The sequence below is a fragment of the Canis lupus genome, chromosome X (genome assembly GCF_011100685.1).
Source record: "Canis lupus familiaris isolate Mischka breed German Shepherd chromosome X, alternate assembly UU_Cfam_GSD_1.0, whole genome shotgun sequence".
In the NCBI taxonomy this organism is placed as follows: Eukaryota; Metazoa; Chordata; class Mammalia; order Carnivora; family Canidae; genus Canis; species Canis lupus.
The window spans coordinates 46,432,670-46,452,943 of NC_049260.1; the positions used below are offsets into that span (position 1 = coordinate 46,432,670).

Genomic DNA, 20,274 nt, shown 5'->3' on the forward strand with positions numbered 1-20,274 from the left:
AACAAAAAACCCTAATAGTAGAAGTACCCTATGATTTGGTAATTCCACAACTGGGTGTTACCTGAAGAAAACAAAACACTAATTCAAAAGGATATGTGCTCCCCTATTTTACTGCAGCATTATTTGCAAAAGCCAATATTGGAAGCAACCTAAGTGTCCATCAATAGATGAATGGATAAAGAAGATATTTTATAGGGATCCCTGGGTGGCGCAGTGGCTTGGCGCCTGCCTTTGGCCCAGGGCACGATCCTGGAGACCTGGGATCGAATCCCACGTCGGGCTCCCGGTGCATGGAGCCTGCTTCTCCCTCTGCCTGTGTCTCTGCCTCTCTCTCTCTCTCTCTCTATCATAAAAAAATAAAAAAAATAAAAAAAGAAGATATGTTATATATACATGATAAAGGATTAATTCCATAAGAAAGAATGAGATCATGCCATTCCTGATAACATGAATGGACCTGGAGGGTAGTATGATTGGTGAAATAAGTCAAAGACAAATACCATAGGATTTCACTTATGTATGAAATCTAAAAACCAAAACTAATGAAAAAAACAACAAAGGGAAATAAATAGGCTTACTAATACAGATAACAAACTGGTGGTTGCCACAAGGGAGGGGAATGAGGGGATAGGGAAAATGATTAAGAGATACAAACTTCCAGTTCTAAAATAAGTCACAGAGATGAAGAGTACAACATAGGGAATATAGTCAATTATATCGTAATAACTTTGTATGGTGACAGATGGCAACTACGCTTACTGTGTTGAGCACTGCATAATGTGTAGAATTGTAAAACTACTATGCAGTACACCTAAAACTAACACAATGTTGTATGTCAAGTATAGTTCAATATAAATTTTTAAGTAGTCATTTATTATACAGTAAATTTCCCATTAATAATCCTCTCTTTCTCATTCACACACATATATATATATATATATATATATATATATATATACACACACACACACATATATGTATTCAAATTAATAAACGTTTACCAAGTGCCAAGCACTATCAGGAGCTGGGGATAAAATAAAAAGTCAGACCTTGTCCTCAAGGAGCTTACAGTTTACCCAAGTTTAAGATATATAACTGTTGACTTCTGGTTCAAGAAGGTGAACTGAACAGTTACATCCCTTGTACTTTCCAAGACTCTGGAAAAGTGATGGTTAAAAAAAAAGTACAAAAGTATAAGTCATAAGTCAAGGACACAAATGGAAAATGGCATAGCAAATATAAGATTTCAATAATTTCTGACAGAGAGCAGATAGGAAAGAACTGGCTAGTAACACAAATCAAATGATGCTACAACCTAAAATATGTAATAGAAATGGTTCCAACCCAGGAGAGAGAAGACTTGCAGGACCAAATCCCAGAAATAAGTGATCCCATAAAGTGCCAGAGTAAATAAAAGGCTGAAAAAGGGACTAAATTATGATACAGTTAATGAACTCTCCTCCCCATTCCATAAGAGACAAAAATCCTTGCATGCAGAATATCAAATTCAACAAACCAGGATGAACGAGGGCACCACAGGGCAAAGCCTTTGCCCTCTGGTATTTGGACCCTCCAAATGTATTAGCCAGCTGTACACCCACTCACCCCAAAATAAAGCCTACCAGTTGACAACCCTGTCTCAGTACATAGAACTCCCAGTCAGCCCTTCTACTAGCTCATTCTTAAATATGGACAGATCAGTCATTTGGAGAAAACCTGTAACACAGAAAAGAAAGATCAAGAAAAACAAAAATGTTCTTGGAGGAGTTGAAATAATTCAAGAAACCATTTTTAATTTAATTTTTAAAACTATAGTCCTAAAATTCAAAAATCAAAGAGGTATATAATTAACAGGTTCCCTCCCAACCTTGTTTTCCATCCATTCAGTTGCCATCACTCCCCCAACAGGGAACCACTCATCAGATTATTGCGTAGCTCTCTGGAGTTTCTTTAGGCAAATAAGCAAATATAAATACATGTTCTCTTTCTCCTTCCCTTCACAAAAAGTAGCATATATACCAAACTTTTGTTTATAGTCACAAGTTATTTTTTCCCCTGTCACTACATAGAAGTTCCTCATTCTTATTTTTTAAAACCTATATAGTATATATTATTCAATTATTTGCTAGGTTATTATGACAGATAACATCGCATACTTTGCATATATGTATGTATATATGCGTGTGGGTGTGTGTATATATATGTATTCCCTGAAGTGAGATTGTTGGATCAAAATAAATTTGCATATTTAACTTTCATTGAAGTATGCTAATATATCCAGTATAATACATATAATGCCTGTGCATCTTTTTTTGTGTGCATCTTTATATAACGCTGCCAAACTGCCTTCCATGGGCATTATACCAATTCAAACTTCCACCTATAATGTATGAAGCTGTCCTTTACCCCAGAACCTTGAAAACAAAAAGGTGTTATCAAACGTTTTGACTTTTAACACTGATAGATTTTTAAAAGGAATCTCAGTGTGGTTTTAATTAGCATTTATCTCATGAGTGAGGTTAAACATCTTTCGCATAAACAATAATTAAAGTCATGAATAAGCCAACAATTCTTATTATCACTGCTACCACTTAAGGAAATAAAACATGTATGAATATTGGAAAGTATGTCACAAAATTCAAAACTTGCAGGTTATATGATTATCTATCTAGAAAATCCAAGCAAATCAACTAAAAAACTATAATAGGAACTAACAAGAGAGCTCAGAGGAAAGGCCAAAGATGAAATCAACAAACAGAAATCAATAGCTTTGCTATACATCCGCACTAATCAGTTAGAAAATGTAATTTAAGAAACAACTATTCTATGGGCACCTGGGTGGCTCGGTGACTTAAGCATCTGCATTCAGCTCAAGTCATGATTCCAGGGTCCTGGAATCTAGTCCCACATTGTTGGGCTTCCTGCTCAGCAGGGAGCCTACTTCTCCCTCTCCCTTTGCCCCTTACCCCTGCTTGTGATCTCTCTCTGTCTCTAATAAATAAAATCTTGGGGTGCCTGGGTGGCTCACTCAATTAAGCATCTACCCTCAGCTCACATCATGATCCCGGGATAGAGCCCAACGGAGCCCTGCGTGGGGCCCCCTGCTCAGCGGAGAGCCTGCTTCTCCCTCTCCTTCTTTTTTTTTTTTAATTTTTATTTATTTATGATAGTCACAGAGAGAGAGAGAGAGGCAGAGACATAGGCAGAGGGAGAAGCAGGCTCCATGCACCGGGAGCCCAACGTGGGATTCGATCCCGGGTCTCCTGGGCCAAAGGCAGGCGCCAAACCGCTGCGCCACCCAGGGATCCCCTCTCCCTCTCCTTCTGCTGCTCCTCCTGCTAGTGTGCGCACATGCACTCTCTCTCTCTCCCTATCAAATAAACAAATTAAAATATTTAATAAATGAATAAAATCTTTTAAAAAAATAAAACAACAACAAAAAACAACTATTCTAAGGTGAGGGCACTGGAGATGGGCAGCACGAGGAAGGGGAGGGAAGGACTGGGTGTAAAGAAGGAAGGTAGGTCACTGAGATTTTAAACACACACACTATCCTGTACATAAGAGCAACAAAGTTATATTCATCTAGGAATAAACTCAAGAAGAAACATGCAATACCTATATAAAGAAAACTGTAATATAATACAGCCATAGTGAGTTAAATAATGTCGTTTCAGCACAGAACAGATAGCATAATAAACACTGTCAGAACAACTGGCTCTCTCTATATGCGGGGGGAGGATGTTAAAGCCCTACATAAAACCAGTCACAAAAATAAATTCCAGGTAGGCTAAAGAGCTAAATGTAAAAGCAAAACTATATAACTATTAAAAGAAAATATGGATGAATATATTTTTAACCTGAAGAAAGGCTCTCATAAAAAGACAAAATGCAACGACCATTAATAAAAAAGCTAACACATTTGGCCATTTGACCATGAACAAGGTTAAAAGCTAAGCAACAGACTGGGAGCAAACATCTGCAACATGTACAGCAAAGCATTAATATCCAGAATATATAAAGAACTAAAAAAATCAGTAGGAAATAAAAAATGGCCAATACATGGATGGTAGAAAGATGGCTCAAACTCTTTAGTAAGCAGGGACACGCAAATTCAAACAATTTAATATTTTTTGTCCATCAGATGAGCCTAAAACTCTGTTAATATTATATATTGAGAAGCATATGAGAAATTCAGCACTTCGTGCACTCTTGGCAGACAAACTGGAATAGCCTTTTCATTTGACAAATTCCAAGTATCTTAATGCATACTTATCACCAGCAATCACTTTTTAGTATGTATGTAAGAAATATTCTTGTATGTATACAAATTTATGTATGCACTAGGACTCTTACTGAAGCATTGTTTGGAATAGCAAAAAATATTGAAAAGAACTTAAATATCCATCTATAAGAGAGAATGGTAAAATAAGCAGTGATACATCTGTACTACGTAATAATATACATGTTTTAAAAATGAGAAATGGATATATATGAAGTATAAAAATCTACACATAAATACTATTAAGTGAAAAACAATAAATTATAGTACAACATATATATATCTTATGTGGAAAAAACTCACAAAACCCTGTTTCTAAATGTACTCATGTATGTTTAAATGCATACAAAACAGCATGGAAAAATATGTTCCTAATTTATCCGACAGGTTAAAGAAGCAAGTTGTATTAAATACTATGTATTCATTAAAGAGAATGTGTGTGTGTGTGTGTGTGTGTGTGTGTATATATATATATATAGCTACTTCATTCTCCACATATATATAAATATATATAGAGAGAGGATATATATATAGAGAGAGAGAGACAGACAGACCGACATGAAAAGAATCCTAAGTCATATCTTTGGGAAAAGAGCAAGTCATGTTTAAATGCATACAAAACAGCATGGAAAAATATGTTCCTTTTTTATTTTATTTTTTTTTAATTTTTATTTATTTATGATAGTCACAGAGAGAGAGAGAGAGAGGCAGAGACACAGGCAGAGGGAGAAGCAGGCTCCATGCACCGGGAGCCCGACGTGGGACTCGATCCCGGGTCTCCAGGATCGCGCCCTGGGCCAAAGACAGGCGCCAAACCGCTGCGCCACCCAGGGATCCTGGAAAAATATGTTCCTAATTTATCCGACAGGTTAAAGAAGCAAGTTGTATTAAATACTATGTATTCATTAAAGAGAATGTGTGTGTGTGTGTGTGTGTGTGTATATATATATATATATATATATATATATATATAGCTACTTCATTCTCCACATATATATAAATATATATAGAGAGAGGATATATAGAGAGAGAGACAGACCGACATGAAAAGAATCCTAAGTCATATCTTTGGGAAAAGAGCAAGTCATAAAACATATATATATTTTTACTTGTATATGTATATGCATATAAATACAGAGAAAAAAGGACAGTACAAGTTTACAGTCAACTCTTCTTTTTAAGGATTTTTCTATGATTTTTAAGTAATCTCTACACCCAAAGTGGGGTTCAAACTTATAACCCTGAGATCAAGAGTTACATGCTCTACCAACTGAGTCAGCCTAGTGCCCCTACAGTCAAGTCTTAATAATGGTACCTACCAGAGGGCAGAAATTGTGTAAAGGTGGACCTTAAGGTTTTAATCTATCTCTATGTTATTTTAATCCTTTATAGCAGAATTGTCCATCAACAATCTGTACAAAAGAACCAGTTAAGGATATTATCATTTTTGGGGCAGCCCAGGTGCCTCAGCAGTTTATCGCCGCCTTTGGCCCAGGGTGTGATCCTGGAGACCCGGGATCGAGTACCGCATTGGGCTCCCTGCATGGAGCCTGCTTCTCCCTCTGCCTATGTCTCTGCCTCTGTGTGTGTGTGTGTGTGTGTGTGTGTGTGTGTGTGTCTCATGAATAAATAAATAAAATCTTAAAAAAAGGATATTATCATTTTTCAAAATAACTGAAGGAAGGAAAAAACAAATAAGGCATGTACAACATAAAACCAAATAAATATCATCAATTAACACTCCTTGAGTGTTTTGTGCCGAGCACTGTAAGCCCCTTCATGCATTTTCTCATGTAATCATTACAAAAATCTTGAGGTAGATAATATTTTTATTCCCATTTTACAAATGAGGAAACTAAGCTCAAAAAATTAAGTTAACTTCTCTAAAATCACACAGCTAGTAAAAACCAGGGCCAGAATTCAACTCAGGCACTGTACTCCCAAGTCTACTCCTTACTCATTAGTATGGGGCCTCATAAGATGTGGCGCCACGTGCATAACACTATACACAACCCTGAACTACACAGGTACATACAATACACAACCACATTACAGTCCTTGGGAGTTTGTAACACTAAAACTATCTTCTTTCTCATTTCCATCATCCAGTTTTGCTTTGGCAAGATCATTTCCTCAATTCAAGATGCTCATTTTGTGTGACGAAACCTCTAGGTCCAAATTAAAAAAGGGGCTGAAATGATCTCCACCTTCTTTCATTATCAAAATTAAACAATTTATATTTATCGGGGCACCTAGCTTTATATTTATCAATCACCTACCCTCAAATCCCTAATTATTTTTTTAAGTTATTTCTTTCTTTCTTTTTTTTTAAGATTTTATTTATTTATTCATGAGACACAGAGAGAGAGAGAGAGAGAGAGAGAGGCAGAGACACAGGCAGAGGGAGAAGCAGGCTCCATGCAGGGAGCCCAACGTGGGACTCGATCCCGGGTCTCCGTGATCACGCAGAGGGCCGAAGGCGGGGCTAAACCCCTGAGCCACCCAGGCTGCCCTCAAATCCCTAATTAACACTTTATTCTGCCTAACCCTTTACAACAGTGGTGGAAAAACTACATACAGCCCTCAGGCCAAACCCAACTCACCTCACTGCCAGTTTTTGTACAACAGGTAGGCTGAGAAAGATTCTTATATTTTTAAATGGTTGGGGGATAAAATCAAAAGAAGAATAGTATTTTGTGACAGAAAAATTATTTGAAATTCACATTTCAGTGTTCATAAAGTTTTATCGGACCACGGCCACACTCATTCATTTACATATTGCCTATGGCTGCTACAACAGCAGAGCTGAGTTGTTGCAACAGACTTCATGGCCCACAAAACCGCAAAACCCGCAAAAAAAAAAAAATTATACAATCTGGTCCTTTACAGAAAAAAGGTTATCAAACCTTGCTTTATAGTTTTCATAAGAACTTCATGTATTTAGCTTGATTACTCCTAACAACTCTGAGAGCTATTTGGTATTGCCCTGAATTCTGAAAATTAGGAAGGCCAAAAAAGTTTAGCATCGTGCCCAAGTCACAAAGCCAGTAAGTGAAGGGGAGAATTCTGGAACCCATTTTCTAGCTCCAAATCCAACATATTTTCTACCACACTACCACTTTCTAAGAACCCAACCCCTCCTGAATAATCAATGAGTTTCAATATTTGGTGTTAAAATTTACCAGATGGTTAGAGACAGGAAAGCTTTAAATTGGTAGGAAAACATTTCTCAATTGAGGAACTTTGACTCCAAAAATATGTTAATAGAACACACTGTATTTCATGCGTAGTTGTAGAATTTACAAAGTATATTTTTTCACTTAATTAGCCAAAAAAAAAAAACCCTGCAAAATAGGTAGGACTTTTGTTTTGTTTAGTAACAAGTGAGGAAATCGATGCTTACAGACTTACACAAGATTACACTGAAGTTAAGACCAGAACCCAGGCTGACTCCTACTCCAGTGACATTTTCACTTGCAGACACAATCTCTTCTCATAAGGAATGTACCTGGGTTTAGTTTCTTTTTTCCTTAGAAACAAAGACAGGTAACTCACACATTTAAAATATTAAGAAACCTGGAGCAGCCCCGGTGGCCCAGCGGTTTAGCACCGCCTTCGGCCCGGAGCGTGATCCTGGAGACCCGGGATCCAGTCCCACGTTGGGCTCCCTGCATGGAGCCTGCTTCTCCCTCTGCCTGTGTCTCTACCTCTCTCTCTCTCTCTCTCTCTCTCTCTCTCTCCCTGTGCCTCTCATGAATAAATAAAATAAATTCTTTTAAAAAAAATAAATAAAAATAAAATATTAAGAAATCTAAAGTGTTTAGAAGAGATAAATTAATAATTTAATAAAATAAAAATTAACAGAAGGGATACTAAGAACTGCTGGTCTCTTAACATTCAGATCTCTCTTCAAAGTCACCTCCTCAAAGAAGCCTTCCAAACTAACCACCTGAGCTAAAGAGGCTTCTCTCTAACATCCCAGCACCATTTAAGAAAATTTCTTCTCAGGGTTCCTGGCTGGATCAGTCGGTGGAGCATGAGACTCTTGACCTTAGGACTGTGAGCTTGAGCCCTATGTTGGGTATAGAGACTACTTAAAAATAAAATCTTTTTAGAAAACACATTCTTCTCAGCATTTATGTTCTGATAGATTTGTTAACTGTCTGTTGTCCACCAACCATAAAGTAAGTATTCTCAAAGAGACCAGAGTCATTGCCTGCTTTGTTTCCTTTTCATCTATTCCCAACACATCAACTCTGCACACTAGAAGGACACAATACAGTTAAATGAATGACAAATATGTTTGGTATGTCATACTCCAAAATTCACTTGGACTAACAGCTTCAGAGTAAGTTATCAATGCATCTGAAAGGTTCCTTACTTGGTAATGAACCACATATCGTCAAGGGTTTGTTGTTTTTTTTTTTTTTTTCTCTTGCTAGAAACCTTCAAAGGCTAACTCTGAATGGAAATGCCACAGTAGCCTCAGTTATGCTCTGGGCAGCATTGGATATCATCAGAGCTGAACTAGTACCTCATAGGTCTTGGGGTTGATCAAGCCAATTTCCCACTCTCCTATTCAACACACGCACATGCCCTAGTGTTTAAAACAATTTGAGATAATGTCCCTATTTTAATTACACTTAACTATAGGCTGAGATTTACAAATCAATTGTACCATGCTAAATTTTAATTCTCATTTTTACAAGTTTAGTTCTGTTGAACTAAAATAATCTTACATGATTCTTAAATGAATAGGACAATGTACAGGTGATTATAGCCTAAGCTACAAATAAAAAGTCTCCACAAGGTACTGATTGATATATGTTTTGGTCAAGAAGCCAGCTCAGAAACAATGTAACACATAGATATGTCTGCTTTTAGGATAAATCCAATGCCAATTTCTGGTTAATTATAAACTAAATCTGCTTCCCCCCCCCCAAGTTTTTTTTAAGGTTTCTTTTTTAAAGATTTTATTTATTTATTCATAGAGAAACACACAGAGAGAGAGAGGCAGAGACACAGACAGAGGGAGAAGCGGGCTCCATGCAGGGAGCCCGACATGGGACTGGATCCTGGGTCTCCAGGATCATGCCCCGGGCTGCAGGCAGCACTAAACCGCTGCGCCACTGGGGCTGCTCTCCCCCCACAAGTTTTAAGCAAAGATTTCACCCTACACAAACAATCTGAAAATAAAAATAATACTCTTTATAAAAAAAAAACACTTATGCAACTTTACCATAAGGATTGTCTAGCTTGCCATATTGAAGTTTCCTGACCATGAAAGTCTCACTGCCTCACAAAGAGCTTTAGAATATCCCCACTCTTCAAATATAAAGCATGACCTTCAAAAATGCATTTAGAAACATTTCTCCTCCACAAATGCCCAAAGAATAACTACATATTGCTACAAAATAGCATCACTTAAATACATGTATAATATTGTATATTATGTATCTTTTTGAAGTATAGTTTACACACAATGTTACATTAGTTTCAGGCATACAACATAGTGATTCCACAAGTCCTTATATTATGCTATGCTCACCATAAGTGTAGCTACCATCTGTCACCATATAATGCTATTAAAATATCATTAACTATGTTCCCTATGCTGTACCTTTTATCACTGTGACTTATTACTTCCATAACTGGAAGCTTGTACCTCCCACCCCCTTTTCTATTTTATAGTTTATAAAACGTCAAGATAAGGGCAGCCCTGGTGGCGCAGCAGTTTGGCGCCGCCTGCAGCGTGGGGTGTGAGCCTGGAGACCCGGGATCGAGTCCCACATCGGGCTCCCTACATGGAGCCTGCTTCTCCCTCTGCCTGTGTCTCTGCCTCTCTCTCTCTGTGTCTATGAATAAATAAATAAAATATTTTTTAAAAAAAGTTCTGGTTTAAAAAAAAGTCAAGATAATCCACATACAAAAGAATAGAGCTGGACCCTGACCTCATACCATATACAAAAATTAACTCAAAGTGGATCAAAGACTTCAATATTAAAGCTAGACCAATAAAATTCTTCAAAGAAGGGATAGGAGTAAATCTTCATTGTAGGGGAGGAGGGCGGGGGGTGGGAGTGAATGGGTGATGGGCACTGGGGGTTATTCTGTATGTTAGTAAATTGAACACCAATAAAAAATAAATTTAAAAAAATCTTCATTGTCTTGGATTTGGCAATGGTTTCTTAAATATAACACTGAAAGCACAAGCAACAAAAAATTGATAAACTGGACTTCAAATTTCAAACCTTTTGTGCATCAAAAGACACTATCAACAAAGTAAAGACTGGACACCTGAGTGGCTCAGTAGTTGAGCGTCTGCCTTTAGCTCAGGTTGTGATCCCGGAGTCCTGGGATGGAGTCCCACATCAGGCTCCCCCTGGGGAGCCTGCTTCTTGCTCTGCCTATGTCTCTGCCTCTTTCTGTGTCTCTCTCATGAATAAACAAAATTTAAAAAAAGTAAAAAGACAACTCAGAATGAAAGAAAATATTTGCAAATCATATGTCTGATCAGGGTCTAGTATCTAGAATATATTCTTTAAAAACTCTTCCAAGTCAACAATAAAAAAATTTTAAACAGGCAAAAGATTTAAATAGTTCTCTAAGGAAGAAATTCAAATAGTCAACGACCACATAAAAAGATGCTACACATCATTAGTCGTTACAGAAAGACAAATAAAAACCACAATGAGATCCCATTTCATAAAAAACCCAGAGAGTAACAAATGTTGGTGAGGATGTGAAGAAATTAGAACCCTTGTACATTGCTGGTGGGAATGTAAAATGGTGCAGCCACTGTGGAAAACAGTTTGGTGGTTCCTCAACAAGTTAAAACAGAACTACCATATGACTCAGTATTTCCACTTCTAGGTACATATCTGAAAGAATTGAAAACAGGTGTTCAAACAAAAACCTGTACACAAATATTCATATGAGCATTATGCATAAAGCCAAAAGGTAGAAAGATCCCAAATGACTATGGACTGATGAATAAATAAACAAAATGTAATATACCCATACAAGGAAACCATAAAAAGGAATGAAATAATAGGGACACCTGGCTGGCTCAGTCAGAAGAGCAGGCAACTCTTGTCAAGGTTGTGAGTTTGAGACTCACATTGCATATAAAGATTACTAAAAACAAACAAACTTTTTAAAACAAAGGAATGAAATACTGATAACATGCCACAACATTATTGAATCTCAAAAACATGTGAAGTGAAAAAAGCCAGACAATAAGGTAATGTAATGCATGATTTCATTTATATGAACTATCTAGAATAGGCAAATCCATAGATGAAAATGTTTTGGAACTAAATATGCAACATCATGAAGTTACTTAATTGTGCACTCTAAAATTTTATCACAATAAAAGGTTACCAGGTTAAAACACAGAAAACAATGTTACTTCATTTCTGTTAATGAAAAAAATAGCCCTGAAGAAAGGAGAATTAAAGGCTCACTACTGCAATAACTTAACCTCAACATTTCCTAAATCAAATATCTCAGGACAAGTTCTACCAAAACAATTTAAAATGGCATCAAATTCTACTCTCAAAGTTTTGGAAATTTCTGAATGAATGCTTTTATAGATGTCCTTTACAATCATCAAATATCTCCTAACAGTGCCATAATTTTTATGATCTCAAACAAAAAATGGAAAAAAACCCACCTCTCTGAAAGTATAATGGACTTTAGCCAAGAGACATAATCAAGTAAATCTGCAAACAGAGCTGGTCTACTTATGCTAAGATGGGGTACTGAAGGGTTTTTTTTCCTTGCACACAATCCCCTCCCCCACAAACATATACACAAAAATTTAGACCTTCTGTTAATTTTTAAAGTAAATTATCTGACTAGAAATCTTATAGTAATATAACAATTCTCCTTTATTACTATTCTGGTACTATGCAACCACTGGCTTTATCATTTACTGGCTAAGTAATGTACACCTTAATGAAAAATTTCTGTACTTTATGGAAGATAATTAAAGTTTGAATTACAGAAATTTAACTCCTAAAACACCATGGAATAATTACATCAAAAATGCAGACTTGTGATATGAGGATCAACATTGGTCTAGAAGTCAAAATTCCAGGGTCCACCACTTACTTAATAGAGCAGGTCTTATCTTTCTGTGCTTTATTTTCTCTCTTAGGTATAAAAAAGGCAAATAACTTTCCTGCTGCCTACCAACAGAAGCACAGTAATTAAAATATGTACAAGGTGTGATGGGACCACTAAAGAGGGGCATCTAATGTAGCTTAGTGGAGGCTGCTAGGGAAAGGGAAGAAGATGGGGGAGAGCAGGAAAGGCTTTCAGGAATAACTAATGACAGAGGTTAGTCTAAAAAGGAGCTCAAATTCAAAGGGAGGGGGAGAGAACATTCCAGGTGGGGGGGGGATGGGGGCGGGTTGGGACATCAGAAGCAAAGGCAGAGAGATGAATACCAAAAATCTGCTTACGTTATTCCCCTTCTTAAATAGTCAACGGCTCCAAATCCGGCAGGGCAGTCCTTCACCCCAGACTCAATCTAAGATTCCAGCCTTATTTCAACCCACTCTCCAGATATACCAAACTTAAACTTCCTAGCCTCAAAACCTGAAAGTTCTTCCACTCCAAATATCTAGTTCAAAACTGGGAGGCTACCTTGCCGCCAAAGTTGGTGCAACATTCCCAGGCTCTCATGGTGCTTTTATACTTCTACTCTATTGCTTAATACACTAAGTATTCATTTTATTCTATGAGAATAAGAACATAGTATCAGCTTTTGTATTTAAATTCTGGGTAGCCAAAACAAGGATTACACTCTTTCCAACATCAAAGCAGAATAAAAGAAAAAGGGCATGGGAATGTTCTCAAATTTGCAACATTTCCAAGATAATGAGTATATGTCAGTAAAGTTTGTAGAAAGTAACCATGAAAAGTTACAAATCCATGAACTATTAATCTTGACCCAGAACAGAATGAGACCATCACAAGGTATCCTTACCAAAAGATAAGTAATGTATTCGAGAACAAAATGTCCTAGTAATCTGCTACAATTTAAACTCACAGGAAAACAGCAAGTGCCAATTTTCAAACAAGGTAAATTCAAAATGACCAAAAAAGATCACGTATAATTATTTTAGCATTCAAAATCAGCTTTAGTACATTTTAGCTATCCTTTAATGCAGAGTATGCTTTCCTTTAGGCTCCTGACTTTAAACAATTTTTAAATTCATCAACTTAAAGGTTAGAGACTATCTAGAAGACACCTGATGCTCTGTGTCATATACTGAGATCTCTTCAAAAGTTATCTTGATTGTTACAACTTACGGTAAGTGAAAAACAGGTAACAATGCCTCCCAAAGTTGGAAGCAATCACTACTACACAGAAGATTTTCACAACTTAAAAGAGTATTTATTCATGTAATTGCTTTAGTCAAAGGCAACTCTTAAGAAGGAATATCCATACCACTCGCATCTGTTTTGAGGGTTCAATTTCATTTTAACAGGGTCTATCCGGATGCCTGGGTAGCTTCGTGGTTGACACCTTTGACTCAAGGCATGATCCCGGAGTCCCAGGATGGAGTCCCACATTGGGTTCCCTGCATGGACCCTGCTTCTCCCTCTGCCTATGCCTCTGCCTCTATCTCTGTGTCTCTCATGAATGAATAAATAAAATCTTTTAAAAAGAAAAAAAAAAAACAGGGTCTATCAACTCCCAAGATAGGGAAGGATTTCCACCCACAGCCCACTCCATAAATGTTTCACCTTCTTAACTAGTCAAACAAAACCTCTTTCAGTACAGTGAAGTCACCTCACCACTTTTATACTAAACCATACTATTCCCTCCCCACCCCCAAGCTGTCAGTCACAGAAAACACCACCCGTTCCCAAATAACACCTCTCAATCTCCTTGAACCTAACCCACTTACACAGACAGTAATATTCCCTCACCTGATGCAGTCCTATCGACTTTCACACATCAAATGAATCTCTAAATTAAATCCACTTTCCCCTACCCCATTACCCACTGAAACTCAACTTCCCACACCTGAAGCGATCTTCTCTTTCAGCAGCCTCAATCGCACTCAAACGATCACTGAGTCCTTTGTCAACCATCTCCCGGTCCCCCTCAAGTATCCACCTCACCTTCCCCATTCCCTAGTCTTCTTCCATCAACTCCCAAAGTTGCCACCCTCAACAAAAGCAGCAAAGAAGACAAAAAAACGCACCTCAACCCCAAACCTGCCCTTCCCCACTTGTCTCCCTTAGAATTTCTCTCTCTGCCCATTCGCTCAAACGGACAGCGGCTCCGACAACCTCGAAGACCCAAGCCCGACCTCGTCCCATACCTCTTGGCGACAGCAATCACCCAGCCTCGGTCAAGCCGCCCCCCCCCCCTCCACTAAGGGCGCTTACTCGGAACAGACTCTTGGCCGCTGCTGCCTCCCTCCATTCATCCCCGGCCCATTCATCTCTCAGCCGGATCCCAGACACGCCCCCCGGCCTCCTCCCTCTCTCCCAGAGCCCTGGCCGGCCCGGGACCCTCACCAGATTAGAGGCTCTCACGGACAGAGACTCGGACTCTTTTCGCTTCTCCCTCGCCCTCTTTCAAGCCTCCGCTCGCCCCTCGACGAGCCACACGGTAGAACACACACAGATACACACACCGCCTCCTCCTCTATCGCCTCCTCCGATGCTTCTTACTCCCCTCCTCGATGTCTCGAGCTCCGCTCCGCGTTGTGTGCGCGTGCGCGCGCGAGCGTCTCCCGCGAGCCCACCGGGCCAGCTACAGCCGGTAGGTAAAGAGCGGGCGGGGTTAGGGGAGCGGGGTATGAGCAAAAGCTCGCGCTCTCCCGGGAGCAGAGCAAGCGCACGCGTACTCCAGCCAGGGAATTCTGGAGAGGAGAGGAGGGTGGAGGGGGGCGGGGAAGGGAGGGGAGGAAAGAAGAGGGGGAGGGGCGGAGAGAGCCGACGGAGCAGCCCCAACTCCGAACAGCCCCTATCACTGCGAGGTGCTGAGTGGCTAGCCAACTAGGGCGTGCGCACTCCTCCCCCGCCCTCTTCAACGCAGCGGGAGAGAGGGATGCGCGTCGAGCAGGATAAAGGCTTCTCTCCTTTGCAAAACACGCGTGACACCTCCTGTGTGTTCAAAAGCTCTCTCTCTACGGCTGCTTTACCTTCTCCCCCCTCCAAAAAAAAAAGTCTAAGCACACACTACTTCCCAGCCACCCACCATCCACTCTGTTATCCGCAACCCTCTAAATGCAAATGTGGTACCCGCCAACACCTTTTCACCCACCACCCCTAACTCCCTTTTTCCAACTCCCGTCTTTTCTCGCGAGATCCATACCTGCCGGCTTCGGGATTAGAAATCGAAGCACAGATTTACGAATACCGGTCTCCTGGTTACGTTGCGAGGGCAACGGGCACGGCATGTCCCCCCCACCCCCAGAGCCGCAGTGCGCGCGCGCGGGGGCTGGGCAACAACGAAAGTGGGGATGGGAAAGTGAAGCTATGAAACGGAGTTTTGACGGCCTGTAACCGCTAGGCCTAGGCACGTGCATTGCGCCTCGCAGGCGGGTGAGGTGTACCCTGGGAATTGTAGTTTTTGTTCCCATCTCCAGTCTCCTTTCCATCCTCAGCTTTACTTAGGCCTCTGGCCCGGAGGGAAGTTACCGACGCCATTTTGCTGGGAACAATGGCCTTCGGCCTAGGCAGTGACGGGTGGGGGAGGGAGTAATGTTTTAAGGGTTCGGTTAACCTCCTCTGGCCCCTCGGTGCCATAGCAACCCCTTCAGAAACCTAGCCCCGCCCCTTCTCTGCTCTGCTGGTCTCCTTGACTGCGCACATGCGGGGGGAAAGGCCACCTCCCCCTAAAGCAGGCTCTCGCCATCTCCTCCCGCTCACCAGCCCTCTCCTCTAGTTGGTAGTGAATGCTACCTCCTTCAAGCTTTCACTACACGTTAACCTTGGCACAGCAGCTTTAAGATCTGTTACCTGCATTGTATCAGACACTGTAACGGAATTGTTTCTGTCATTTTTTCATGAATAATCCTGGCTCCACAGGGGAAGAAACTGAGGCTCAGGAGGGGAAAACGGCCATGACTTGCTCAAGTTCACACAACTATGTGTGGAAGAGTCAGAACTTGAACCCAAGTGTACTCACTCCAGAGCCTGTGGCTTTTCAATCCCCCAGGCTGCATCTGGTATCTGAGCCACTGAATGACATCTCCTAACCCTAAGGGCTAGGATTTCTTTCAAACGCCCCTAAAGCCTTAGCAGGATGCCTTGAGGGTAGGAGACTGTGTGGTGAAAAACGCAAAGCTAGTATTTCCAACTGCCCAGCCTCAGAGCCCTATTAATGGGTTATATCAATCTCTCTCCACATTTTTTTTTTCTTTTCCTACCATAGGCCTCATAACCTCAGCCTTTTCGGCTCTTTAAAAAACCATCAATAAATTTAACTATGAAGTTTCCAGAATCCAAATGGAGTGAAACAGTGAGAAGCCATGTAGCCCTCTTTATTATCTTTACATCTTTTCTCTTGAAAGTCATTTATTGATCCAAGGATTGCCAAAACATGTATGAAAACCAGACTATGCCCTTAATAAATTCAAATCTCCATCTTCCACTTTTGACAATGGAAATAGACTACATGAATGAAATTCAGGGCTAGGAGGTCCAACTACTTCACCTGTGGAGATCTTCCTGGCAAAATTTGGAAGAGCAGGGTGTGATTTCTCCAAATAGTACCAGACTCTAAAAGATCTCTGCATTCCAAATTAGCGCTATAGAATGAATGGGGTCTCCTAAACTCCTTTTCTCACTGCCCCTAAAGATAGTCCCTTTTCCCTGTTGAATTGTTGCCTACAATGTAGAAAACAGGAGACATAGCCAAGTAACCATCGAAGGGCTATTTCAAAGGTTACCAAGTTATTATAAGCCTTTTTATCCCCCTGACTCCCACTGAGATGATAACTAGAAACTAGTGCTCACCATTTTCTTTAATTGAACCACAATTTTTACTTCTGGGTGGTACCCTATTCCAGCCACCACCACACCTTTAGGAAAATCAACAGGTACCTCCCTTAGCTATGGCCTGCTCCTCTTCCTTAGTCTCCAAGTGCCATGATGTAATCAATACAGAGCAATATCTGAAAATGTTAGCCCTTCAACCTGCTCAGATATTAACCCTCCTGAGAAGTCCCTCTTTGACAGTCAAGGTGTGCTAAATAAATGTAAAGTAGTGTGACTTTTACAACCTTCAGATATTAGGAAATCAGTCTGTTCCCTATTCAAGCATAGGCTCTTCTCAGTTTAAACCTTTTATTAACACACATGCCCTTCTATTTGAAACAACCTGTCCATAACTCAGAACAAATGCCACTATAGGCAGAAAGGGGAGTGGGCAATTATAGCTAGTCAACAATGGATGGCAGAGAATATTCCTTTCTAACCCACTGGTTTCCACTGACTGTCAAGTTGCATTTGTGACGTTCCTATACATCAAATAGAAAATTTGATTTATATTAAGTATGTGCAACTTGACTTTATATTATTCTAGGAAAATATTCTTCCAATAATCTAGTTCATCTTAAGTGAAGGCTCTGGTGCCAAGAAATTACAAAAGCTTTTGCTGGAACCATTTTTAGACCCCAGCATCCCACAGGGGTGGGGCTGGGGGATATTTTCATGGCCCTTCTAGCTGTTGATCTCCTCCCTACCATACAGAAGTTAACTCCTTCAATTAACAAGATGGAATGGAGATGAATCTCAAAATTTACAGCTGACTGCTACAACCATAGGTAGAGTTGTGACTATTCCTGAAACTCAGTTTCTGACCCTCCTTTTACTAGGTTATTGGGCAAAAAATACATCATTTCTAATGTTCTTTTCTCTCATCCCAGGTGATGCCACAGTTTGGGGATCTTATGTAGTACCCAGGCATGGGGGTAGAGAGTAGGGATAGGTTAAAGATATATGCTTCCAGGTCCTTTAGAGGCTGTCAGTTACAGCTCAACCCTCTGCCCACATGGGTCCTTTCAGGTGCTATAGTTTTCTCCAATGTCTCTGCCATACTTATACTTGGAGCACAAAATTCATTGCCAAGGTCACCTATTGGTCCATCCACCTAGACATTGCACACATCCCTTCCTCTCTTGAGTCTTTCAGTAACCAAATGTTGCTCCTGGCAGTTTGTGCTGGTTGATCTCCCACAGAGCTCTGTTTGCGCCCCCTCCCAAGCAAGGAGAGGGGAGTGAGGAAGAGAAGAATATTTTTTTAGCCTTATGCAATTCTTTCTTTCTTCTAGTTTTCTGGCCCAGATACCTTGTCTTTCCCTCTGGACATTAAGCCGTTCCCTAGGGCTTCCACTTTTGGAACACAAAAGCTAGAGAGACTAACAGAGTATTTGTTTTCCTGCCTCACCACCTCCTTCCTCTGAAATATACCACAAAGCTGACTACCTTTTTGGGGGGGGGGTAAGAGAAAGTGGGGGGAAATACAGGAAAGAAAAAATCAATTTAGATCTCAAAATATTGCAGCCACATTCTCCCTCTATTAAATCTTAGCATCGGGCAGCCCGGGTGGCTCAGTGGTTTTGGGCCACCTTCGGCCTAGGGTATGATCCTGGGAACCCAGGATCAAGTCCCATGTCGGGCTCTATGTATGGAGCCTGCTTTCTCCCTCTGCCTGTGTCTGTGCCTCTCTCTTTCTCTGTCTCTCATGAATAAATAAATAAAATCTTTTTTAAAAATCTTAGCATCTAGGGCAAAGAAAATTTACTTCTTTTACTGAAAGGAATACAGAAATACAGATTTGAAGGTGTACACGCACCCCAATGTTTATAACAACATTATCAACAATAGCCAAACTATGGAAAGAGCCCAAGTGTCCATCTGCTGATGAATGGATAAAGAAAATGTGAGATATATATATATATATATATATATATATATATATATATATATTAGACTCTTATTCAGCCATCACAAAGAATGAAATCTTGCTATTTGCAATGATGTGGGCAAATGAAGCTAGAGTATATTATGCTAAGCAAAATAAGTCAGTCAGAAAAAGACAAATACCATATGATTTCACTCATATGTGGAATTTAGGAAACAAAACAGAAGAACATATGGGAAGGGGAGAAAAAAGAAAAAGAGGGAAGCAAACCATTAGACACTCTTAATGATAGAGAACAAACTGAGGGTTGCTGAAGAGGAGGTGGGCAGGGAATGGGCTAAATGGGTGATGACTATGAAGGAGGGCATTTGTTATGATGAGCACTGGGTGTCATATGTAAGTGATGAATCACTAAATTCTACTCCTGAAACCAATATTACACTATATGTTAACTAACTAGAATTTAATTAAAAATTTGGAAGAAAAAAAAGAAAATGTACTTCTCTTACTTAAGCCCCCTGCTCAAGACAGTAATTCCCAGGGCTTGAATCCTGGATGATCTTTTCTCCAGGCAAGCCTTGGTACTGGGGAATTTCTTACCTGAATCATCTAGGGTCTGTTAATATCCTCCCAGGAGGCTCTCTTTCCTTCCAGCAGAAGTTGAGTGTCCCCTGAGTAAGAACAAACATCACCTAGCTCAAAAATGAGCAGATCTCTCCAACTTTCAAACTAAACAGTACGGGGATCCCTGGGTGGCACAGTAGTTTAGCACCTGCCTTTGGACCAAGGCACGATCCTGGGGACCAGGGATCGAGTCCCATGTCGGGCTCCCTGCATGGAGCCTGCTTCTTCCTCTGCCTGTGTCTCTGCTTCTCTCTCTCTATCATGAATAAATAAATAAAATCTTAAAAAAAAAACAAATTAAACAGTACAATTTCTGGATCCTTACTATGGAATACAATCTCCTCTTCTAGACACAGTCTTTCCTCATGTGCCCCAGGCCAGATAACAGGTAGAGGGGTAAATTTAAGATAAATGCCTTCACCTTGACAACCTGAAAAAAAAGAGCAAACCTAACCTGCATCATTTCTCTA

At 40.0% G+C, this 20,274-nt stretch overlaps 1 protein-coding gene across 3 annotated transcripts in view; it reads right to left on the reverse strand.

Moving 5' to 3' along the window:
• The window catches only part of WNK3 (WNK lysine deficient protein kinase 3), a 160,777-nt gene extending 144,953 nt beyond the window's left edge, over positions 1–15,824 (reverse strand). Inside the window, exon 1 of one of the 3 annotated variants that reach the window (XM_038587520.1) lies at positions 15,627–15,824. The gene's annotated coding sequence lies outside the window, so the exon portion shown is untranslated. Of the gene's footprint in view, positions 1–14,824; positions 15,154–15,626 lie in introns of those variants that run through there. The other 2 variants (XM_038587521.1, XM_038587519.1) reach the window with 2 other exon arrangements.
• Positions 15,825–20,274: the final 4,450 nt, after the last annotated feature.